Here is a 19,825-nt window from a genome sequence, read left to right on the forward strand (position 1 = left end):
GCGGTCTCCCCGGCTCCAGTTGCGGGGCAGCGAGGCTGTGTCCGCGCTCCGTGAGCGCTAAGCAGGCGTGGTGTCCACCAGTTCACATAACCCTTGAACTCACTTAAACCCATGGAGGTGGGGGGTACTGAGACTGGGAGAGACAAGGCATCTTACGGGATCTCACGGCCGAAGGAGGCAGACGCGGGTTCCAGCCCATGTCCGCAACCGAAACATCCCTCTGTGCGCCCTGAGGTCTTGTCCCTGTGTGGAGTCCACAGATTTATGGGCAGCCTCTCATCCATCTACTGGGGTGACAGGAGCCTCACTGATAGACCATAGCTTGGGGCTGATCCCCTCATAGTCTTCGCTCTGTGTACCGGAAAAACACAACCACCTGAAAGTTGAGAATTATGTTTCATTTGGTGGGCTTACACCTGGGAGACAGCCGCTCAGCTAGCTCTGGGGAACTGTTTCAAAGAGGTATGGGAGGAGCCAGGATATATAGGCGTTTTTGCTGAAAAAAACGCGTGGTTGAACCTCAAAAGATGACCACTAGTCACAAAAGAACACACATCTGAACTTAATGAATTTAGCACTTTTCTATGCATGGGAAGATGCAAGAGTCTGGGCTCAGTGAAATTATTCCTTTGATATGGCACCTTAGCTATCTAGGGCCAATATCCTGTTTTTCTCCATCCTGAAGTCCCCTCAGGGTGCACCGTCAGGGTGCACCCTCGGTGTGGCTGCAGAGGCTGATGCCTTGATGGCAGGCAACATTCGTTGTTTATTGGAATGGCAGGCGCCATACATATATTTTGTCCACAGCTCTCTGGGTCTTTGTTCAGGGTCCTGAAAATGGGGCAGCACTGGTGCCATCTGGGATACCCCAACTGGGGAGCTGAAGAACACACCCCACTTCACTGTGGAAGGGCGTTTCCACTAGGGCACCCTCTCAGTTCTGTTTACTTTCCTCAGATTTGCTTTCTGAAATTTTGTCCTCTAAGAAGACCAAGAAAATGTTCACATGGCCCGGAAAGCCAGGGAGAGACAAGAATTTCCTAAAATTCCTTTTTAGCTCTTGGAGGCTGAATCCATCCCCTTCTCTTGCCCGGAAGCTGCCTTGTTCTTAATGAATTCCATTCATTCTCCAGCCCCTGCCCTGGAGAAAGTGCCCAGTCTGACTTGGACCCTCTCTCCACATCCCTCTCTGCCCCACCCTACGACTAGTCATTCACCAAGAAATTAGTGTCCACTGAAAATGCACAGCCTGAAAGTTGAGAATTATGTTTTATCAGGCGGACTTTCTGAGGACTTCAATCTTAGGAGGCAGCCTCTCAGTTAGCTCTGAGGGACTGCTCCGAAGAGGGAGTGGAGGAGCCAGGATAGATAGGAGTTTTGCAACGAAAACCAGGTAGTCAGAACATCAAAAGGTTACTGTTAAATAAAGAAAATCAGACATCAAGTTAATAAATTTAGTGCTTTTCTACATATGGGAAGATGCAAGAGTCTGGGTTCACTCAAATCATTCCTTTGCTACACACCTTAGCTATCTGGGACCAGTATCCTGTTCTTTCCCATCCTGAGCCCCCTCAGGGTGCACCGTCGGGGGGGGGGGGGGCGAGGTGTGGCTGCAGTGGCTGATGCCTTGGTGGCCACAACAGCCTTTGTTTACTGATCGGGCAGGTGGCATTCTTAGTCCACATTAGCTATGTGGACAAAGAAAGTCAAGGAAGTCACCTGCCTGAATAGTAAACAAAGGCTGTTGTGGCCACAGCAGCCCCTCCCAACTGTACACCCTGAGGGGGTTCAGGATGTAGAAAAAAGGGTACTGGCCCTAGGTAGTTGGGTGCATATCAAAGGAATGATTTCAATGAGCCTAGACTCTTGCATCTTCCCATACATAGAAAAGCGCTAAATTCATTAACTTGAGATGTCTGTTTTTTCTTTAAGTAACAGGAATCTTTGATGTTCTGGCTACCTGGTTGTTTTTTTTTTTTTTTTTTTCTTCAAAAACTCCTATATATCCTGGCTCCTCCCTTACCTCTATGGAACACCCTCTCAGAGCCATCTGAGAGGCTGTCTCCCGGGCTTAAATCCTCAGGATGTCCACCGAGTAGAATATCATTCTCAACTTTTAGGTTGTGCTTTTTTTTTTTTTTTTTTTTTTTTTAGTTCACACTGCTCTTCAGGGATGTGGATGTGGATTTCACCTAAGAGGTGTGAAGGCTGAGGAGTCCTGCTCGGAAGAACCCATACCGAGGGGTGGTGCTGGAGAATAACAGCCACCTGGTATCACTGGGTGATTATGGCTTCCCTTACAACTTAAAACTGACCTACTGAGCAGCTTAAATCCTTGATGCAGAAAAGGCAAGAGAGGGAGAGCTGACCTTTGTCTTAGGAATGGACCTGACGACAAAGACGTGATTTTCCACATCTCCCCAGGGTAGGTCTGCATGTTTTTGTACAGTTGAGAATAGGTGTGTGTTGTTATTGGTAGTGTGTGATTTACCTTTGCTTAGAGAAACATGCCATTGAGTTGAATGTGTTTTTTTTTAATTTCTAAAAATACATATTTTAAACTTTAGACTTTTATTTGGAAATAATTTTAACCTTACAAAATGTTGCAAAAATAGTGCACAGGACACCAATACTGCCTTTACCAGATTCACTTATCGCTAACATTTTCCTCCAGGGTTTCTCTCTAACTTGTCCAACTGAGCAAGCATATGCACGCGCTCTCTCTCTCTCTCTCCTTTTTCTTCTTTGAACCATCTGTAAGTTGCACACACCATAGACCCTTAGTTATGTCGATGCGTGTTTCCTAAGAACAAGGACATTCTCTTACACGACCACAGTAGTTACCTGGTTCAGTAAATTTAACACTGATGCAATATTTTACATAACCTGCCATCCATACTCCAGTTTGCCAACTGACCCAAGAGTGTGTTTTGTTTTGTTTTTTTTTAATTTTATTTATTTATTTATTTAAGGCTGTGTTGGGTCTTTGTTTCTGTGCGAGGGTTTTCTCTAGTTGTGGCAAGTGGGGGCCACTTTTCATCGCGGTGCGCGGGCCTCTCACTATCGCGGCCTCTCTTGTTGCAGAGCACAGGCTCCAGGGGTGCAGGCTCAGTAGTTGTGGCTCACGGGCCTAGTTGCTCCGCGGCATGTGGGATCTTCCCAGACCAGGGCTCGAACCTGTGTCCCCTGCATTGGCAGGCAGATTCTCAACCACTGAGCCACCAGGGAAGCCCCCAAGAGTGTGTTTTATAACATGCCCCCACTCTAGCACAGGATCCAGTCTAGGATTTGAGTTTAGTTGTCATGTCCCTAACTTCCTCTAATCTGGAGTATTTCACAGTTGTGTTTTTGTCTTTTGTGACAACATTCTTGAAGGGCCGGGACTTCTTTTTGGTAGCTGACCATTTCTTACTGGGGTTTGCCTGAGGCTCCCACATGGTTGGATCCAGCACTGACTTGAGTGGAATTGTGTCCTTCACGGGGCATCACATCTGGTGCTGCTCGATTTCTGCCTTGTACCGAAGACCATATCTGGGGAGACACTTTAAGACCATACATCCATTGATGATTCTTGCCTAAACCAGTCTTTAATGTGATGGTTACCAAGTTATGATTTTACAATCAGCACTAGGCATTTAAATAGGATGCTATCTTAAAAGAGAAAATACAGAATTTCCAGGTAGCAATGAGACATGGATGCTCAAACCCCTGATCCCAGTATCACCAGAGCCATTCGGAAATGCAGAGGACTGGGAGAGCTCGGAGAATGGAGCACGAAGCGGGCAGGGGGCGGGTGACAGGAGGCAGGAATGATGATGGAGGCGGGGGCTCCGTGGATTTCCTCGCCTCCCTGGCTGAGGTGTCCGTACTCAATCCTGTCCATTGGTGAGCTTATAAAGTCATAACAGCACAATATCTAATTACTGAGAAAAGGAACTTCATTGATATATTATTTTTTAATTTAAATAATGCATCCATGTACCCATATATTTAATATTTTCAGAAAAGCCGATTGTCCCTTAATAAGTTAATTAATTAATTAATTAATTAATTTGTTGTGCTGCACACAAGCTTTCTCTAGTTGCGGTGAGCGGGGGCTACTCTTCGTTGCAGAGCACGGGCGTCTCACTGCGGTGACTTCTCTTGTTGCAGAGCACGGGCTCTAGGCGTGAGGGCTTCAGTAGTTGTGTCCTGCGGGCTCTAGAGCGCAGGCTGAGTAGTTGTGGCGCATGGGCTTAGCTGCTCTGCGGCATGTGGGATCTTCCCGGACCAGGGCTTGAACCCATGTCCCTTGAATTGGCAGGCGGATTCTTAACCACTGCGCCACCAGGGAAGCCCAATAAGTTAATTTTTTAACCATATTCATAGTTAAGCAAGACTGAGCATCAGAAAATAGATAACTAAGAAGGACCTACGGTATAGCACAGGGAACTCTTCTCAATACTCTGTAATGACCTATATGGGAAAAGAATCTAAAAAAGAGTGAATATATGTACATGTATAACGGATTCACTTTGTTGTACAGCAGAAACTAACACAACATTGTAAATCAACTATACTGCAATAAAAATTTTAAAAAAACACACAATAAAAAAACTGGGTAGGTCCCAAGCAAACCAGAAAAAAAAAAAAAGAAAGACTGAGCGTCATGATCAGATTTTTTTTTTTTAAATGACAATAATGCCAGCATCAGGGAAGAGCAGATCCTGAAGATGGAAGAAATTAGGGACAATAAGAAGTAATATACAGGAGTAAAGCCCTGGTAAAGACAAATGAGATTTATTACCAGCGAACAACTGGGAGTCATCAGAAAACTCATCTAATGTAGACTAGCGTCTTCAAACTTGAAAATGCTAGGGATTCTTACAAGATGCAGATTGTGGCTCGGGGACCTGAGCTCCCAGGAAGGGAGATGCTCCTGGCCGGGGCCCATGGGCAGTTGTCAGTCCCCTGGAGACACCTTGTAAATGACAGGAGGGTGTGGATAAAGTGAACTACAGAAGGAGCAGCTGAATGAGGTCAGTCCTGGAAATGGGTTGACAAGATATCTCAGTCTGTATGAGAACCTAGTGGTTCCTTTGGGATTTTGGTCTCCAATAGTTCCACGAGGGCCCGATGACCCAGGTATGACTCAATTTCAGGTATAGGCTACTATTTTTTTAAGCTCTTCTCAGGAGCCAGATACTGTGCTTTGCCCACATTACCTTCTTGAACCTTCAGAACAGCCAAATGGAGATTCCCCCCTTCCTGTGGATGGGGACACAGAAACAGAGCTGGCAGCAGCCTCTAAGTTGCAGAATCCAAATGTGAACCCCTGTCTGGCCCCCAAAGCCTGCTCTTTCCACACGTTAATGAAGTGCCCACCACACACCACTCGCAGGTTTCATTAAGTGAATGTGTTGCATTCCCCGCTCCAGCAGCACAGACTATGGGGGAGAGGGATGCGTTTGCAAGTAATTACCGTCCGGCCGTGTTACTAGACAAAGGACCAGAGAGGTACCAGCTCTCCACTCTGCAGACTTCTTTGGTTAGAACTGTAACAAATGCCCTTTTCCAAAGTAGAATCTTGAAAGTTGAATAAGCTGGAGTAACATTAGAGATAATAAATGACTGCATCTATCTTAATTCTTTTCCTCCCAACATTTTATTGTGAAAATTTTCTAACACAAAAAATTGGAAGAATTGGAATGTCCAGACGCCCACCACAGTTACTATTTTACCATATACATATATATTTTTTGTCACACCCCTCTCCATCTGCCCATCCATTAGTCCATCTAATTTTTGGATGCATTTCACAGTCACAGACATCAGTTCACCCCTAAGCACTTCAGCACACAGGTCATTAGCTAAAGTTCAATATTTGTTTACAGTCCATTTTTTAAGTTTCCTTACAGTGAAGTGCACAAATCTTAAGAGTACCATTTAATAAATTTTGACAAACACAGACACCCATGAAACCCAAATCCTTCTCTAGATACAGAATGTTCCCATCACTCCAGCAAGTTCCCTTGTGCCCCTTCCAGCTAAATCCTCATCCCTACAGCCTCAAAGGCAATCACTAGATTAGTGATTCCTGTCCTAGAACTCCACATAAATGGAATTAGCTTTTTTTTTTTTTTTTTTTTTTGAGAAGCCTGTGGCTTTAGCAAGCAGTTGCATACGTTCAACACACCTTTACTAGACTCCAGATATATATCTGGAAAAGAATTAGTTTAGGGAATTCCCTGGTGGTCCACTGGTTAGGACTCTGCCCTTCCACTGCAGGGGGCACAGGTTCGATCCCTGGCTGGGGAGCTAAGATCCTGCAAGCCGTGCTGCGTGGCACGGCCAAAAAAAAAAAAAAAAAAAAGTTTACAGGAAACGTTAGTTTTAGCCGAGTGGTCAAGTTTGGAGGGCTGCACAGGCAAGCCCTTCATACCAAGGTAGACACATCTACAGACTAGATCAAGGAGCAGAGTGATCCCCAGGGTGGGAGATTCAGTGACTTACAGCGGTCAGCCCCAGGGTGGGGCTGCTGGGCCTCCGGGCATCCTCACATACCTGTGTCTGTACCTGCTGTCAAAGATACCAAGATCCTTTGAACTCTCAAGATTTTTGTTTTCAGAATTTCAAGGTATCAAATAGAAGCGATGCACTCATCTTCCACAAGGCAGCAGAGACCGACAAAAATACCCTTCTCCCCTTGGCTTTTGGCTGTGATGATACAATCCTAATAGCTAACATTTTCGGGAAGTCCACACTGTCCCAGTCACTGTTTGAAGTGTTTCACGCGTCGAATTTCATTTGGTAATATGTCAGTACTGTAACATCTCATACATGGCAGGGTGTCTGTGCCTCTAAAAGTGAGAAAACACGTTTCCTCTAAATATGCACTTTGTTTGGTAGCTTTAAAAAAACCTGAGGCCTATGGAGAAAGATAATGAAAGAAATGGCTAGGCTAGAAAGAGGCAGGCCTCGGGACTTCCCTGGTGGCGCAGTGGTTAAGAATCCGCCTGCCAATGCAGGGGACACGGGTTCAAGCCCTCGTCCGGGAAGATCCCACATGCCGCAGAGCAACTAAGCCTGTGCACCACAACTACTGAGCCTGCGCTCTAGAGCCCGCATGACACAACTACTGAAGGCCGCGCGCCTAGAGCCTGTGCTCCACAACAAGGGAAGCCACCGTAATGAGAAGCCCGCGCACCGCAACGAAGAGTAGCCCCTGCTCGCCACAACTAGAGAAAGCCCACGTGCAGCAACGAAGACCCAACGCAGCCAAAAATAATAATAAATAAGTAAAATTAAAAATAAATAAAATATGAAAAAAATGAAAAAAAAGAAAGAAAGAGGCAGGCCTCTATTTCGTTCTTAAGGAAATTCCTTCCTGGGGAGACTTTGGGATCCAAACATAATGAATGATTTTTCAAATCGATTTTTTAAATCATTTGATTTTTTTAAATCATGTATTGAAAATATGAATAGTTCACATTATAGGAAGTTGAAGGTATCAATAATAAGAAGTGGGCACAGAAAATTTATGAGTAATTGTTCTTAGGTTTTAAAAAGGCAAAAGAGACTGGAGTTGTGAGTTCCATTTCCCCTTGACGGGTGGCACGGGTCAGGAAATCCAGCTTTTAACCAGCTGGGACCACAGCCAAGACATTTGACCTCTTTGGGCCTCAGTTTCTCCATCTGTAATACGTGGGTTTGAAATAATCACCTCGCAGGGCCTTTCCAGGAAAGTCCAGGGTGCTCTGACCTTTGACCTGAGACCCCCCATCCACTGGAAGCCCTGACCCTGCTCTCAAAGTGGCCTCAGCACCACTGAACAGCAGGGGGCACCCTCTACTTGGGCAGCCATTCCCTCCCCGTAGGCCTCTGGCCATCCAGGCGGAGACCGGGCACAGGCCAGCAGCTCAACAGTCAGGCCTCAGCTGTCCAGAGCAGCCACCCCCTGAACAACCGAGGTGACCGCCACCTCAGAGGAATCCACTGATCTTGTATCTTTCCAAATGTTTGTGAGATTGAAATATGTCATTGTATTTTAAGTATGGATACCATTGAAGAGGATGGGAATCATGACAAGGCCACACTCCGGGGCCTTGATCTTGGACTTCCCAGCCTAGTGAACTGTCGGAAATAACTTGTTTAAGTCACGCAGTATTTTTGTTTCGGCAGCACAAACGGACGAAGCCATGTGTTCATGTAACAAAACAGCTTTCACTTAAGGAACCGATACAAGAATCCTAGCAAAGAACTCGAGTCAAGGCATCTTCCAGCGCCCTTCACCTCCGCAAGATAAAAGCAGAAGCTGGAGATACTGCACATTCTCTTCTGGTTAAAGAACATTGCATTTGACTGTAACAAGAGTTTAACCCTGATTATATCTTAAATTGCGTCTGTTCTGGCTAAAGACTGAATTCCAGGCTGGTATCTATAGTAGGATTCCAGCAACTTGAGAATGAATGGATTGTGTTTCCTTTCAGCCTTCTAATGTCTTGGTGAAATGAATATATGTTACTGTTCTTACATATCTCACCAGTGAACCATCTTCAACAGGAAAAGAAAGCTTCTGCTAGCCCGATAGCATTTTTGTGCAAATTAGAAAAAGATGCCCCCTTCCTTAAGGCATTTTGCTTTTCCTGAAATTTTTCCTAATAGATATTCATTTCTACAAGGTCTAAGATGTAAATTGCACTCCTTAGTTTTGTTCAGTGTACACACTGCACGGTGATATCAAACCGCTCTCCTGATAGGTCCAACTAAGAGAGAAGGAGAAGAGCAACTTATTTCATAACGCTGTTTTGTAATTGCTTTCTTTCTACCCTTTCCCCTTGTCACCAACTTTTCTTACCTGGAGGCAAACATAACATTTCACCCCAGTGATTAAGAAGTCTATACCAGGTCCCAGCAATTAAATACATTCTTGGGAGAAGACACTCAGCTAATAGCTAGATGACCACAACAGCAAGCAAAGAAAATTGTGCACACACACACACCCTCAAACAAAACAAAACAAATTAAAAAAACCCAGAAGACATCCCAGTCTGGTCTGGCATGGTGGGGGGAGGAGAGTATCTTTTTCAGCGGCCAGATTAGCTTTCATGCTTTTATCACATCTTCTGAATGTGTATTGCTCCATTGTTTTGGAATTACAGTCGTCTGCGATCTCTTGAATCAAAACCAAGCTCTATCTGTATACGTGGGAGAATATAAGATGCCTCCCATGGGAGTTTTCTGGAGCTCCAGACCTAGTCTCCAATGCCCGGTGGTGGGCATCAGGCAGCTCAAGCTCAGCACGTCTCAACCTTAGCCTGTTCCCTTCCTTCCCAGGCCTCTTTCTCCTCCTTGGTCCCTTGATCTCCATTAATTTCACTACTTTCCTCTCAGTTTCACCGATGATCACCCACCTTCCCAGAGCCTTTCCCAGCATCAAATCGGTTACCAAGCACACCCTGCCTGCTCAAGATTCTTAAATCTGTCTGATTCTCTCTGTTGCCTTGCCTCAGCCTTAGGTGTAGCCTTGGGCCCTTTGTCCTTTCTCTCTGGGAGTAACACAACAGCTGCTCAGCCCTGGCATTTGGAAAACTCCTGACCGCCTTTTAATTTTCTGCTGTCCTGTTATCTAAACAGAGCTCTGACCATTTACCCAAACTGCTTATAAACCCCCAGGGGCTCCTTGCTGCCTTCAGGATAAAATCTCAACTCTGTTCCAGTCTACCCCAACTCAACCCTAGTTTTAACCTTCACTGTCCTACTTTCTGCTTCCCCTCTGCACCTCAGGTCTTCCTGGCCACTTCGAACTGCTTAGAATTTCCTCAAAACATTGTGCTTCTAGCTCCCCATCGTCCAGGACCCCATGGACTGAATGTCACTCCCTCCTTCCCTGGCAAGCTCTTACTCATCCTTCAAGGTCCAGCTCAAGTGTTGCCTCTTCTCTGCAGCTTCCCCACCCCCTCTTGATTTGACTTTCCTAGGGCAATTTACAAACCTCTGCCTTAATATTTTTTATCATGGTGTGTTGCAACATGTTTCTCATGGTTTCTCTCCCATCAGGAATGATCTCCCCCCAGGCAGGTGCCGGGTCTCATTTTAGCGCCTGTCGCTCTCAGAGCTGACACTCAGAAAGAACTCAAGAGCTGGCTGAACCCTTGAAATGGAAAGATAAGAACAACGAGGTGACTCCATGGATGCTGAGCTACTTCTGATGAGCGTCAAGGATGGAAGGGAGGAGGCTGCTGTGGCCTTGGTGGGCCACTGTTGTTCAGAGAGCCAGAAAACTCAGATTGTGTAAAATCAGAACTTTCCAGAATGTTCTCCTGTTTTGTCCGCTTGACATTCGGGGGTTCTATGGGACTGTGGCTTTACAAAATGATATAAAAGGATCTTTGCTGTTGACTATAGAGTGATCATCCTTAGAAAGACAAACAAACACTAAGACAAAGAAAATCACTGTATCAGTGAATTGCAAGTTCAGAGTTCTAGAATTGATTTATGGGCTCCGGCAAGGTGGTCTGACATTAAACGGTGATCTTTTTATTCTTCTTCCAATTCAGTGTTCAAAAATATTACAAAAGTGAAATCAGTCTTTCTGATATATTTTGAATTCCTTGGAATTCAAGATTCTACTGAGAATAAAATATGAATGGGCCTCATTATCTTGCCTGCCAAATTCATTGATGCAATGTCAAATTCATTTTTTTTTTGCCTGAAAACAGGCTTTTTCAGAATTTTTTTTTCTTGAGGAACAAAAAGATTATCTTAGATTATGAATAGTTAAGTAGATTAATTTAAAAAACAACAAATACATCTATTTATATCTATTTATATAAATAGATATAAATATATCTATTTATATTAGTTTGAAATATTAGTTGTATGTCTATACTAGTTCGATAACATGCTATAACATATACACAGCTAAAGCCATGCATTGGGTCCTTACTGGGCTGCTGGGATTCAAAGCAGGGGATCCTGCTCCTGTACCCAAGACACTCACAGACTTACTGGGGAGATGATGAAGTCAAGAAACACATCAATGTAGTGAGTGTAGCAAGGTCTTTAACACGCTGTTGGTGCCCAAAGCTCCATCAGATAATTCTCTGGGGTCCACATCAAAGGGGAACACAAGCTGGCTCCAGGTGTGGCCAAAAAAGCATATAGTCTAATCAAGCAGATTCACATATAAGCAGGTGGGAGCTCAAGAAGGGGGCTTCTGAAGTCTTCCGGTTTGGGCCTACTCCTTTACAGCGAAGGTCCCAGGCATAGGAACCGTGGTTTGTGCAAGGTCACCCAGGTCACCACACAGCGCCAGTCCTCCAAGCCAGGTCCAGTGCCTCATCCCACTTCACAGGGGCCCTAAGTCTGGAAGGGTGTGCTAGGAGAGCTTGGCGTTCCTGCACCAGGTGGAAACCAAACTCTAAACTCGGTGCATTAGAGAGGCGCTTTTGGTTTTATTTAAAAACTGTGTTCTGTTATGTTATAGATTTAGTTAAGTAACTTTTCTGCCTTAGGAAATCAGCTTCCTATTAACCATAGGCTCAAGGGTAGATGTTTATGTCAACCACATGGGTCATGAGTACATCACGTGTGTTGGGGGCATGTGTATCACCTGGGATCCCAAGACGCTTCAGATTCTTGGTTGTCACTGAATGATACACCAGATAGGAAGAAGACTGCAGTGAACTGGAGAAAAAAATTAGATGTCTTAAAAAGGCAAATTATGTCGATGCAGTTCTTTCCCTTTTTTTGTTTCCCTCTCATGTGTGAGTATTGCAACGAGCTCCAGAAGGAATCTGTTTCTCCCTTATTTGCAATATTTTCTTAAAGGGAATGTTTCTTGATTTCATCTCTTTATTCTTTATTTGTATTTCTTTTCCTTTTTTCCTTTTATTTTCATGGTGTGACACTTGGAAGACCCAAGTGCTTTTGGCATGTGTATTAGCCAGAGATATTATTCTACAGCCTCTTTTGGTGATGTGTTAGAATCTTTTTTGTTTCCTCTTTTGGAGAGTGTTTCAGACACCTAGGGTTTGATATTGCTGTTTTCACTTTGGATGGCAAAGCGCATATACATTTCTCCAAATGTCTTTCTTGCCTTGCAGCCAGTGGCAACAAGCTCTAACAGGTCCAGAACAAAAGTGAAAATTGCAGGACTAAGTTTCCAGTCTCATCTTTATGGCCAGTTTTCCAGACAATCTTGAGACAGTCCTAACTGCCTAAGACATAATTGGGATGGTAATACCCAGCCTATGGATGTTTGTCATATAGGTAAATGAGGTCATGTCTGCAAAGGATTCTCAGCTCCTTGAAAGAAGACAATATTATAGAGCCATGGTAATTACAGCAGTCAAGAGTCTAATTGTTTTTAGTGAGATCGGCTCTGGTGTACTTTGTCTCTGTCTGGTTTCATTGTAACAGTGAGAGGTCACAGTGGGGTGAGGTCACAGTGGGGTGTTTAATGAGGACACAGAAGGATAAGAGAATCAGGAATGTCAGTCAACATGTAGTGTGTTAAATGCTGCATGTTCTTACCACTATCTTTAATACCTGGTACTCTCCAAAAGGCACTGACGTGTCCCAGTGTGATCATTCTGGACTCAGCAATCTACTTCAGAGGGTCCTCACCACCTTGTCTGTGCCACTGTAGACCAGGTTGGTGCATATTCCCAATGTCTTGGGAAGTGGCAGATGGGATAAGTAAGTGTCGGCCAAGGAGGCTGCACTGTCCATTTCTGCCCTGGGAGACTCTGACCTCAACAACTTGAGCCCTTTTGAGGCTGCCAGGTGGAGGGGTGGATTTCAGAATTCCCACCAGGCTTCTGGACGATGGGAGGCGGGAGGGGCTCAAACGAAAGCTTCCTGCACTTGGGAGTCCTTTTTGTGAGTTGATGGACTGCCATTCTTGGGAAGCCCACAAAACCTTACAGGTTGCTCAAGGGGTCTGTGGGGGAGTCAAGGCCAATGTCATGGAGGAAACTTTGTTAAAACCTTCTCAACACTGTGGGACTCAACGGTCAGAGGTCCTATTACAAATAAGACTCCTTGTTACAATTAATATTAAGTAAATTCCTTTTTCTGTCTGGAACTGAAATTTACAGATAATAAGCATATATAATAAATATTACATACATACACAAATTATATCTATTATATATCATATATGTGATGTATATATATCATATATTTGATGTTATATATATATGCATATTCCAAACCACAATATAAAGAAGTAGAAGAAAAATAATTTATAAAGAAATACTATGTAATACACATTTCAATATGTAGTTGCTCCAGCATGACTACACTAGAAAACATAATAAAAGAGCAAATACTTGCACCTCTTTGTAGAAGTTAGTCATACTTATAATTAATGAGTTTTTTTTTTTTTTTTTGGCTTCGCCATGTGGCTTGTGGGATCTTAGTTCCCCGACCAGCGATTGAACCCAGACCCTCGGCAGTGAGAGCACAGAGCCCTAACCACTGGACCATCAGGGAACTCCCTAATAAGTTTAGATTTAAAAGTAAGTGAGAAAGGGACTTCCCTGGGGGTCCAGTGGCTAAGACTCTGAGCTCCCAATGCAGGGGGGCCCTGGTCAGGGAAATAGATCCCGTATGCTGCAACTAAGAGTTTTCATGCCACAACTAAGACCTGGAGCAGCCAAATAAATAAATATTAAAAAAAAAAAAAGTAAGTGAGAAGTTCAGAATTACGGTCCAGATGAGAAGTACAGAAAAATAAAACAGAAGAGTTAAAGGTGGAGGATAGAATAAAAGCTAGTGTTCAGAGAAGACAGACCAGACTTACTTGCACATAATAAGAGAAATAGGGAAACAATCTTACCGTAAGCAGGGATAACACTTCTAAAGAGAGGAGACGATGGGCATACAAGGTATCAGCGAGCGCCCCAGCAGGAAACAGACGGCATGCTTGAAGGAGGAAGTAAGGAAAGTTCCATGAAGGTCAAGGCAGGCTCAAGGGAAGCCATCAGGGAAGGTGAAGCTCTCGAGGGTCGAGCAAAGGTTCCCGAAGCTTCAAAGGGGAGGCAGCAGTTGACAGAACGCAGTCAGTCGTGGAGCTGAAGGAGAGGGTCCCCCCGCCCCCAGAGCTGCAGCCTGAGCAGGGGAACGTGGCCACTGCTGATCCATCGCTGGTTGGGAGGAAACCAGGAGCAAGTGCCCTGTCCTCTCCTCCGCGCTCCACTGTGCTCTCAGGGCCTCCCACTGCCAGATCCAGCGGAAGCTGGGGGCAAAGCACATTTGAAAGCAGCATGGGACATGAGCTAATTCTCGACCTTGCGGGGCTGCCTCGCACATTGCTGCATGTCCAGACTCCCTGGCGGCACCTCAACCGCACTTCCGCCAACTTCCAAACCATCCTCTGGGAATGGTACCCTGTTGAGGATCACTGCTTTACCTTATCAAACTGGAAAATGCTTCTCTTGTCTAGACCCCTCGATGGATGACAGTCACCTGCAGCCTGTGTCTAAGCATCGCTGAGCAGGTCTGATCAGCGCATTGCTTTCAGATGCTCTAACTTGGCTCAAAAAACTGGCTATGTTGGTCACCCATTCCTTGCAGAACCAATCTAACCAAACCTTGGTGGCTTAAAGGAACAGTAATCATTTCTTGTTTCTCAGTTTCTGAGGGACAGGAACTCCGGACACAAAGGAGTGGTTTATGAGACTCAAAGGTTTGGGTCTGGAATGATCTGAAGGCTTGTTCACTTACATGTCTGTGGCTGATGCTGGCTGTGGCCTGAGAGCCTAACGGGCTGCGGGGCCCTAACCACTGGACCACCAGGGAAGTCCCTGCGGACTGATTTTAAAACTACCACACTGACCTTCCAGAAGATCCAGCTCCTGCCCTCCATAAGTACCGTCCAGGGAGAGGGCATGTCAGAGACTCATCTGTCTTTTCTTTATAGTCTCCAAGCACATATGGCAGGCACCTGGCTATCTGAATGCTGGCAAGCCAGGTGACAGCTCCTAGTCCCATGGGTAAGTCAGAAGCAGACCTGGGGATCCCAGCTTAATCTTCTCCAAAGGGACCTTGAGGCAGCTGTGGAAAGAGGGGACCTACACGGACTCCGTCCGTTCCACGTTCCGCTTCTTCCCGAACTCCTAAGTGAGCGTCACTGCCTGCTCTGTGCCTCCATCCGCCACCTTCGGTCTGCAGTTGGGAGCAGTTCGGCTGCAGATGTCAGTCTCTGCAGAAGCGCCCCCCCCCACCCCGCCCCCTGGCCCTGGCAGCAGCATCAGAAGGCTTCATGTACGGGCTGGACTTCTGGGGAGAGCACTGCTGGGAGAACACCCAGCCTTCATCAAAGCTTGTGGGCATGTGTGCCTGGCAAGCATCTTTAAGCGACCCTGGTGTACCATGCGTCCCTGATAAAAACATGTGATGATAAACTTGAACTCATCACTTATTGATCACCTACTCTGTGCCGGCACTGTCTCCCTTATATAAAATGGTGTAGTGTTTGCATATGATGCATATGACCTACACACATCCTCCCTTATACTTTAAATCATCTCTAGATTAATTATAATACCGAGTACAATGTAAATGCTATGTAAATACAATATAAATGCTATGTAAATAGTTGCCAGTGTACAGAAAATCCAAGTTTTGCTTTTGGGAAATTTCTGGAATTGGGGGGGGGGCCCGTATTTTTATCCACTGTTGGTTGAATCCTCAGATGTGGAACCCAGGTTCACAGAGGGTTGACTGCAATCTTCTCTCACAAAAATCGATGTACTGTCCAGAGAAAGCCAAGACTCCTCCTGTTTGGGGACAGAGGTCACCTCACTTAAGCACATGGAGCACCTGTAGACCGTACCCACTGGAGGAAAACTGCTCATGAGTAAGCCCTGGACAGAAGTGAAACTCCCAGTTAGTACTCCTTCCAGCCACTCACAGAAAACAGGCCTTCATGCACAGCAGCACAGGAAACCCAGACCAGCCATACCACCCTTTACATGAATGGATTAGAAAACATGCTGAGGGCACCAACTTAGCTGTTAGGATTAAGCTTGGATTCAAATGCAGGTCTCTGTGTAAACGTCACTCTTTTAACTGCATCCTGTTGCTTCCCCAGGAAAATGCCAAGATGAGAATTTCAAAATTTGAAGTTTGAAACCTAATTATTTGGGTATTTTATATCTTGCATTTTTTATCTGTCTCTTGTATATCTTTTATCATGCCCTGAGGAAGATATTCTGCCCTAACAGTGATTACACAGAAAGAGGAACTAAGGGATAAGTAACATAATTTCATTAATGTTTTTAATGAAGCCTTTTGTAGACACTATAAAATAAGTACTAAAAGTACTAACACAGCACAATGAAGTCATTTCCTCTAATTCACAGCAGGTCAGGGATCAAACTTCCGTGAGGATTTAGGCTTTTTGGTACCTGCATCACCTCTTTTTCTCTATTCTACTTGTATATAGTAATATATAAGAAGTACGTAAATATATGTTGAGTGAATAATTTTATCTGAAATTAAATCCCTGTGTTTGCAATTTATTAAGTGAAAAGATCAGTAGGTATATTCTTTCTTTAAAAGTATATGCATAGGTAATCAAAATGCTGGAGCTGGAGACCCCAACCTCCATTCCCTGACAAAGATCAACAATTAGACAGGGATCCATGAGTGAAAACAGCTCTAGGAGAGCTCTGGAGTCCACCTACAAAGCTTCAGCAACACAGTGAAACAAAAAAACCTGAGAATAACTGCATAAAAAGAGTAGAAAGGACAGCTTCATTTTGCCACGACATACCGTACTCCAGGATGGGATGATCAGGAACAAAAGAAATACAAAACAGCCGGAAAAAATTAATAAGATAGGGACTTCCTGGTGGTGCAATGGTTAAGAATCCACCTGCCAATGCAGAGGACACGGGTTCGAGCCCTGCTCCGGGAAGATCCCACATGCCGTGGAGCAACTAAGCCCATGAGCCACAACTACTGAGCCTGAGCTCTAGAGCCCGCGAGCCACAACTACTGAGCCCGTGTGCCACAACTACTGATGCCCTCGCGCCTAGAGCCCGTGCTCCACAAGAGAAGTCACCAATGAGAAGCCCACGCACTGCAACGAAGAGTAGCCCCCACTTACCACAACTAGAGAAAGCCTGAGTGCAGCAACAAAGACCCAATGCAGACAAAAATAAATAAATAAATACATTTAAAAAATTAATAAGATAGTATTAGTATCCTTACCTATCAATACTTACTTTAAATGTAAATTAATTAAATTATCCGATCAAAAGGAACAGAGTGGTTAAATGAATTTTTATTTATTTATTTTATTTTATTTATTTTTGGCTGCATTGGGTCTTCGTTGCTGTCCGTGGGCTTTTCTCTGGTTGTGGCGAGCAGGGGCTACTTTTCGTTGCAGTGTGCAGGCTTCTCATTGCGGTGGCTTCTCTTGTTGTGGAGCATGGGCTCCAGGCGCATGGGCTTCAGTAGTTGTGGCACACAGGCTCAGTAGTTGTGGCTCGTGGGCTCTAGAGCGCAGACTCAGTAGTTGTGGTGCACAGGCTTACTTGCTCCGCGGCATGTGGGATCTTCCCAGACTAGGGATTGAACCCGTGTCCCCTGCGTTGGCAGGTGGATTCTTAACCACTGCGCCACCAGGGAAGCCTTAGAGTTGATTTTTTTGAAAAGATAAACAAAATTGATAAACCTTTAGCTAGATTTACCAAGAAAAAAAGAGAGTACTCAATTAATAAAATTATAAATGAAAGGAGAGACATTACAACAGACAACCAGAGAAATACAAAAGCTGATAAGATACTATTATAAATAATCATATACCACAAATTGGATAACCTAGAAGAAACTGGCATATTCCTAGAAGCATACAATCTACCAAGACTGAATCATGAAAAAATAAAAAATCTGAACAGATCAATACAAGTAAGGAGATTGAATCAGTAATCAAAAACCTCCCAACAAAGAAAATCCTAGGACCAGATGGCTTCACTGGTGAAGTCTATCAAACATTTAAAGAAGAATTAATGCCAGTAATTCTCAAACTTTCAAAAACAAAAGAGGAGAGAATACTTTCACATTCATTTTAGGAGGTCACTATTACCCTTATTATCAAAGCCAGATTAGGTCACTACAAGAAAAGAAAACTGCAAGCCAATATTCCTGATGAATATAGATGTAAAAATCTTCAACAAAATACTTGCAAACCAAATTCAACAGCACATTACAAGGATCATACACCATGATCAAATGGGATTTATCCCCAGGATGCAAGGATAGTTCAACACTGGATAGTGCAACGAGGATAGTGCACTGTTGGTGGGAATGTAAACTGGTGCAGCCACTACCATTTCCACTATGGAAAACTGTATGACAGTTCCTCAAAAAGTTAAAATAGAGCTACCATATCATCCAGCAATCCCACTTCTGGTTATACAGCCACAGGAAATGAAAACAGGGTCTTGTAGAGATAGATACCTGCACTCCCAGGTTCACTGCAACATTATCACAAGAGCCAAGACATAGAAACAACCTAGTGTCATCAATGGATGAATGGAGAAAGAAAATGTGGTATATATACACAATGAAATATTATTCAGCCGGAAAAAAGAAGGAAACTCTGCCAATTGTGACAATATAGGCAGACCTGAGGGCATTATGCTAAGTGGTTGGCAATGGCTTTTAGATGCAACACCAAAAGCACCATCTATGAAAGAAGAAGCTAATAACTTGGACTTCACTGAAGTGAAAAACTGCTCTGTAAAAGACATTGTTAAGAGAAAGAAAAACAAGTCACAGACAGGGAGAAAATTTTTGCGAAACACTTATTTGATAAAGGACTGTTATCGGGGCTTCCCTGGTGGCACAGTGGTTAAGAATCTGCCTGCCAGTGCAGAGGACACGGGTTCGAGGCCTGGTCTGGGAAGATCCCACATGCCGCGGAGCAACTAAGCCCGTGCGCCACAACTACTGAGCCTGTGCTCTAGAGCCCAAGAGCCACAACTATAGAAGCCCGCATGCCACAACTACTGAAGCCTGTGCGCCTAGAGCCTGTGCTCTGCAACGAGAAGGCACCACAATGAGAAGCCCTCACACTGCAACGAGAGTAGCCCCCGCTCACTGCAACTAGAGAAAGCGCGCATAGCAATGAAGACCCAACGCAGCCAAAAAATAAATAAACTAAAAAAAAAAAAAGGTCTGTTATCCAAAATATACAAAGAACTCTTAAAACTCAACAATAAGAAAACAAAGAACACATTTTTTTTAAATGGTCAAAAGGGCTGAACAGACATCTCATTAAAGAAGATATACAGATGACAAATAAGCATATGAAAAGATGCTTAACATCATATATCACTAAGGAATTGTAAATTAAAACAACAATGAGATGTCACTACAAACCTAATAGAATGGCCAAAATCTAAAACACTGACAACACCAAATGCTGGTGAGGGTGTAGAGCAACAGGAACTCTTAAAGTGGCTGGTGGGAATGAAAAATGGTACAGTCACTTTGGAAGACAGTCTGGCTGTTTCTTACAAAACTAAACATACTCTTACCATATGATCCAACCATCACCTTCCCCGGTATTTACCCAAATGAGCTGAAAACTTATGTTCATGCAAAAACCTGAACAGGAACAGCTTTAGTCATAATCAAAAAACAGAGAGCAATGAAGATGACCTTCAATAGGTGACAGAATACACATACTGTGGGACCTCCATACAATGGCATATTATTCATTAATTTAAAAATATGAGCTATCAAGACACAAAATGACATGCAGAAACACTAAATGCATATTGCTCCATGAAAGAAGCCACCTGAAAAGGCTACATACTGTATG

Source organism: Balaenoptera musculus, chromosome 15, assembly GCF_009873245.2.
Source record: "Balaenoptera musculus isolate JJ_BM4_2016_0621 chromosome 15, mBalMus1.pri.v3, whole genome shotgun sequence".
Classification (NCBI taxonomy): domain Eukaryota; kingdom Metazoa; phylum Chordata; class Mammalia; order Artiodactyla; family Balaenopteridae; genus Balaenoptera; species Balaenoptera musculus.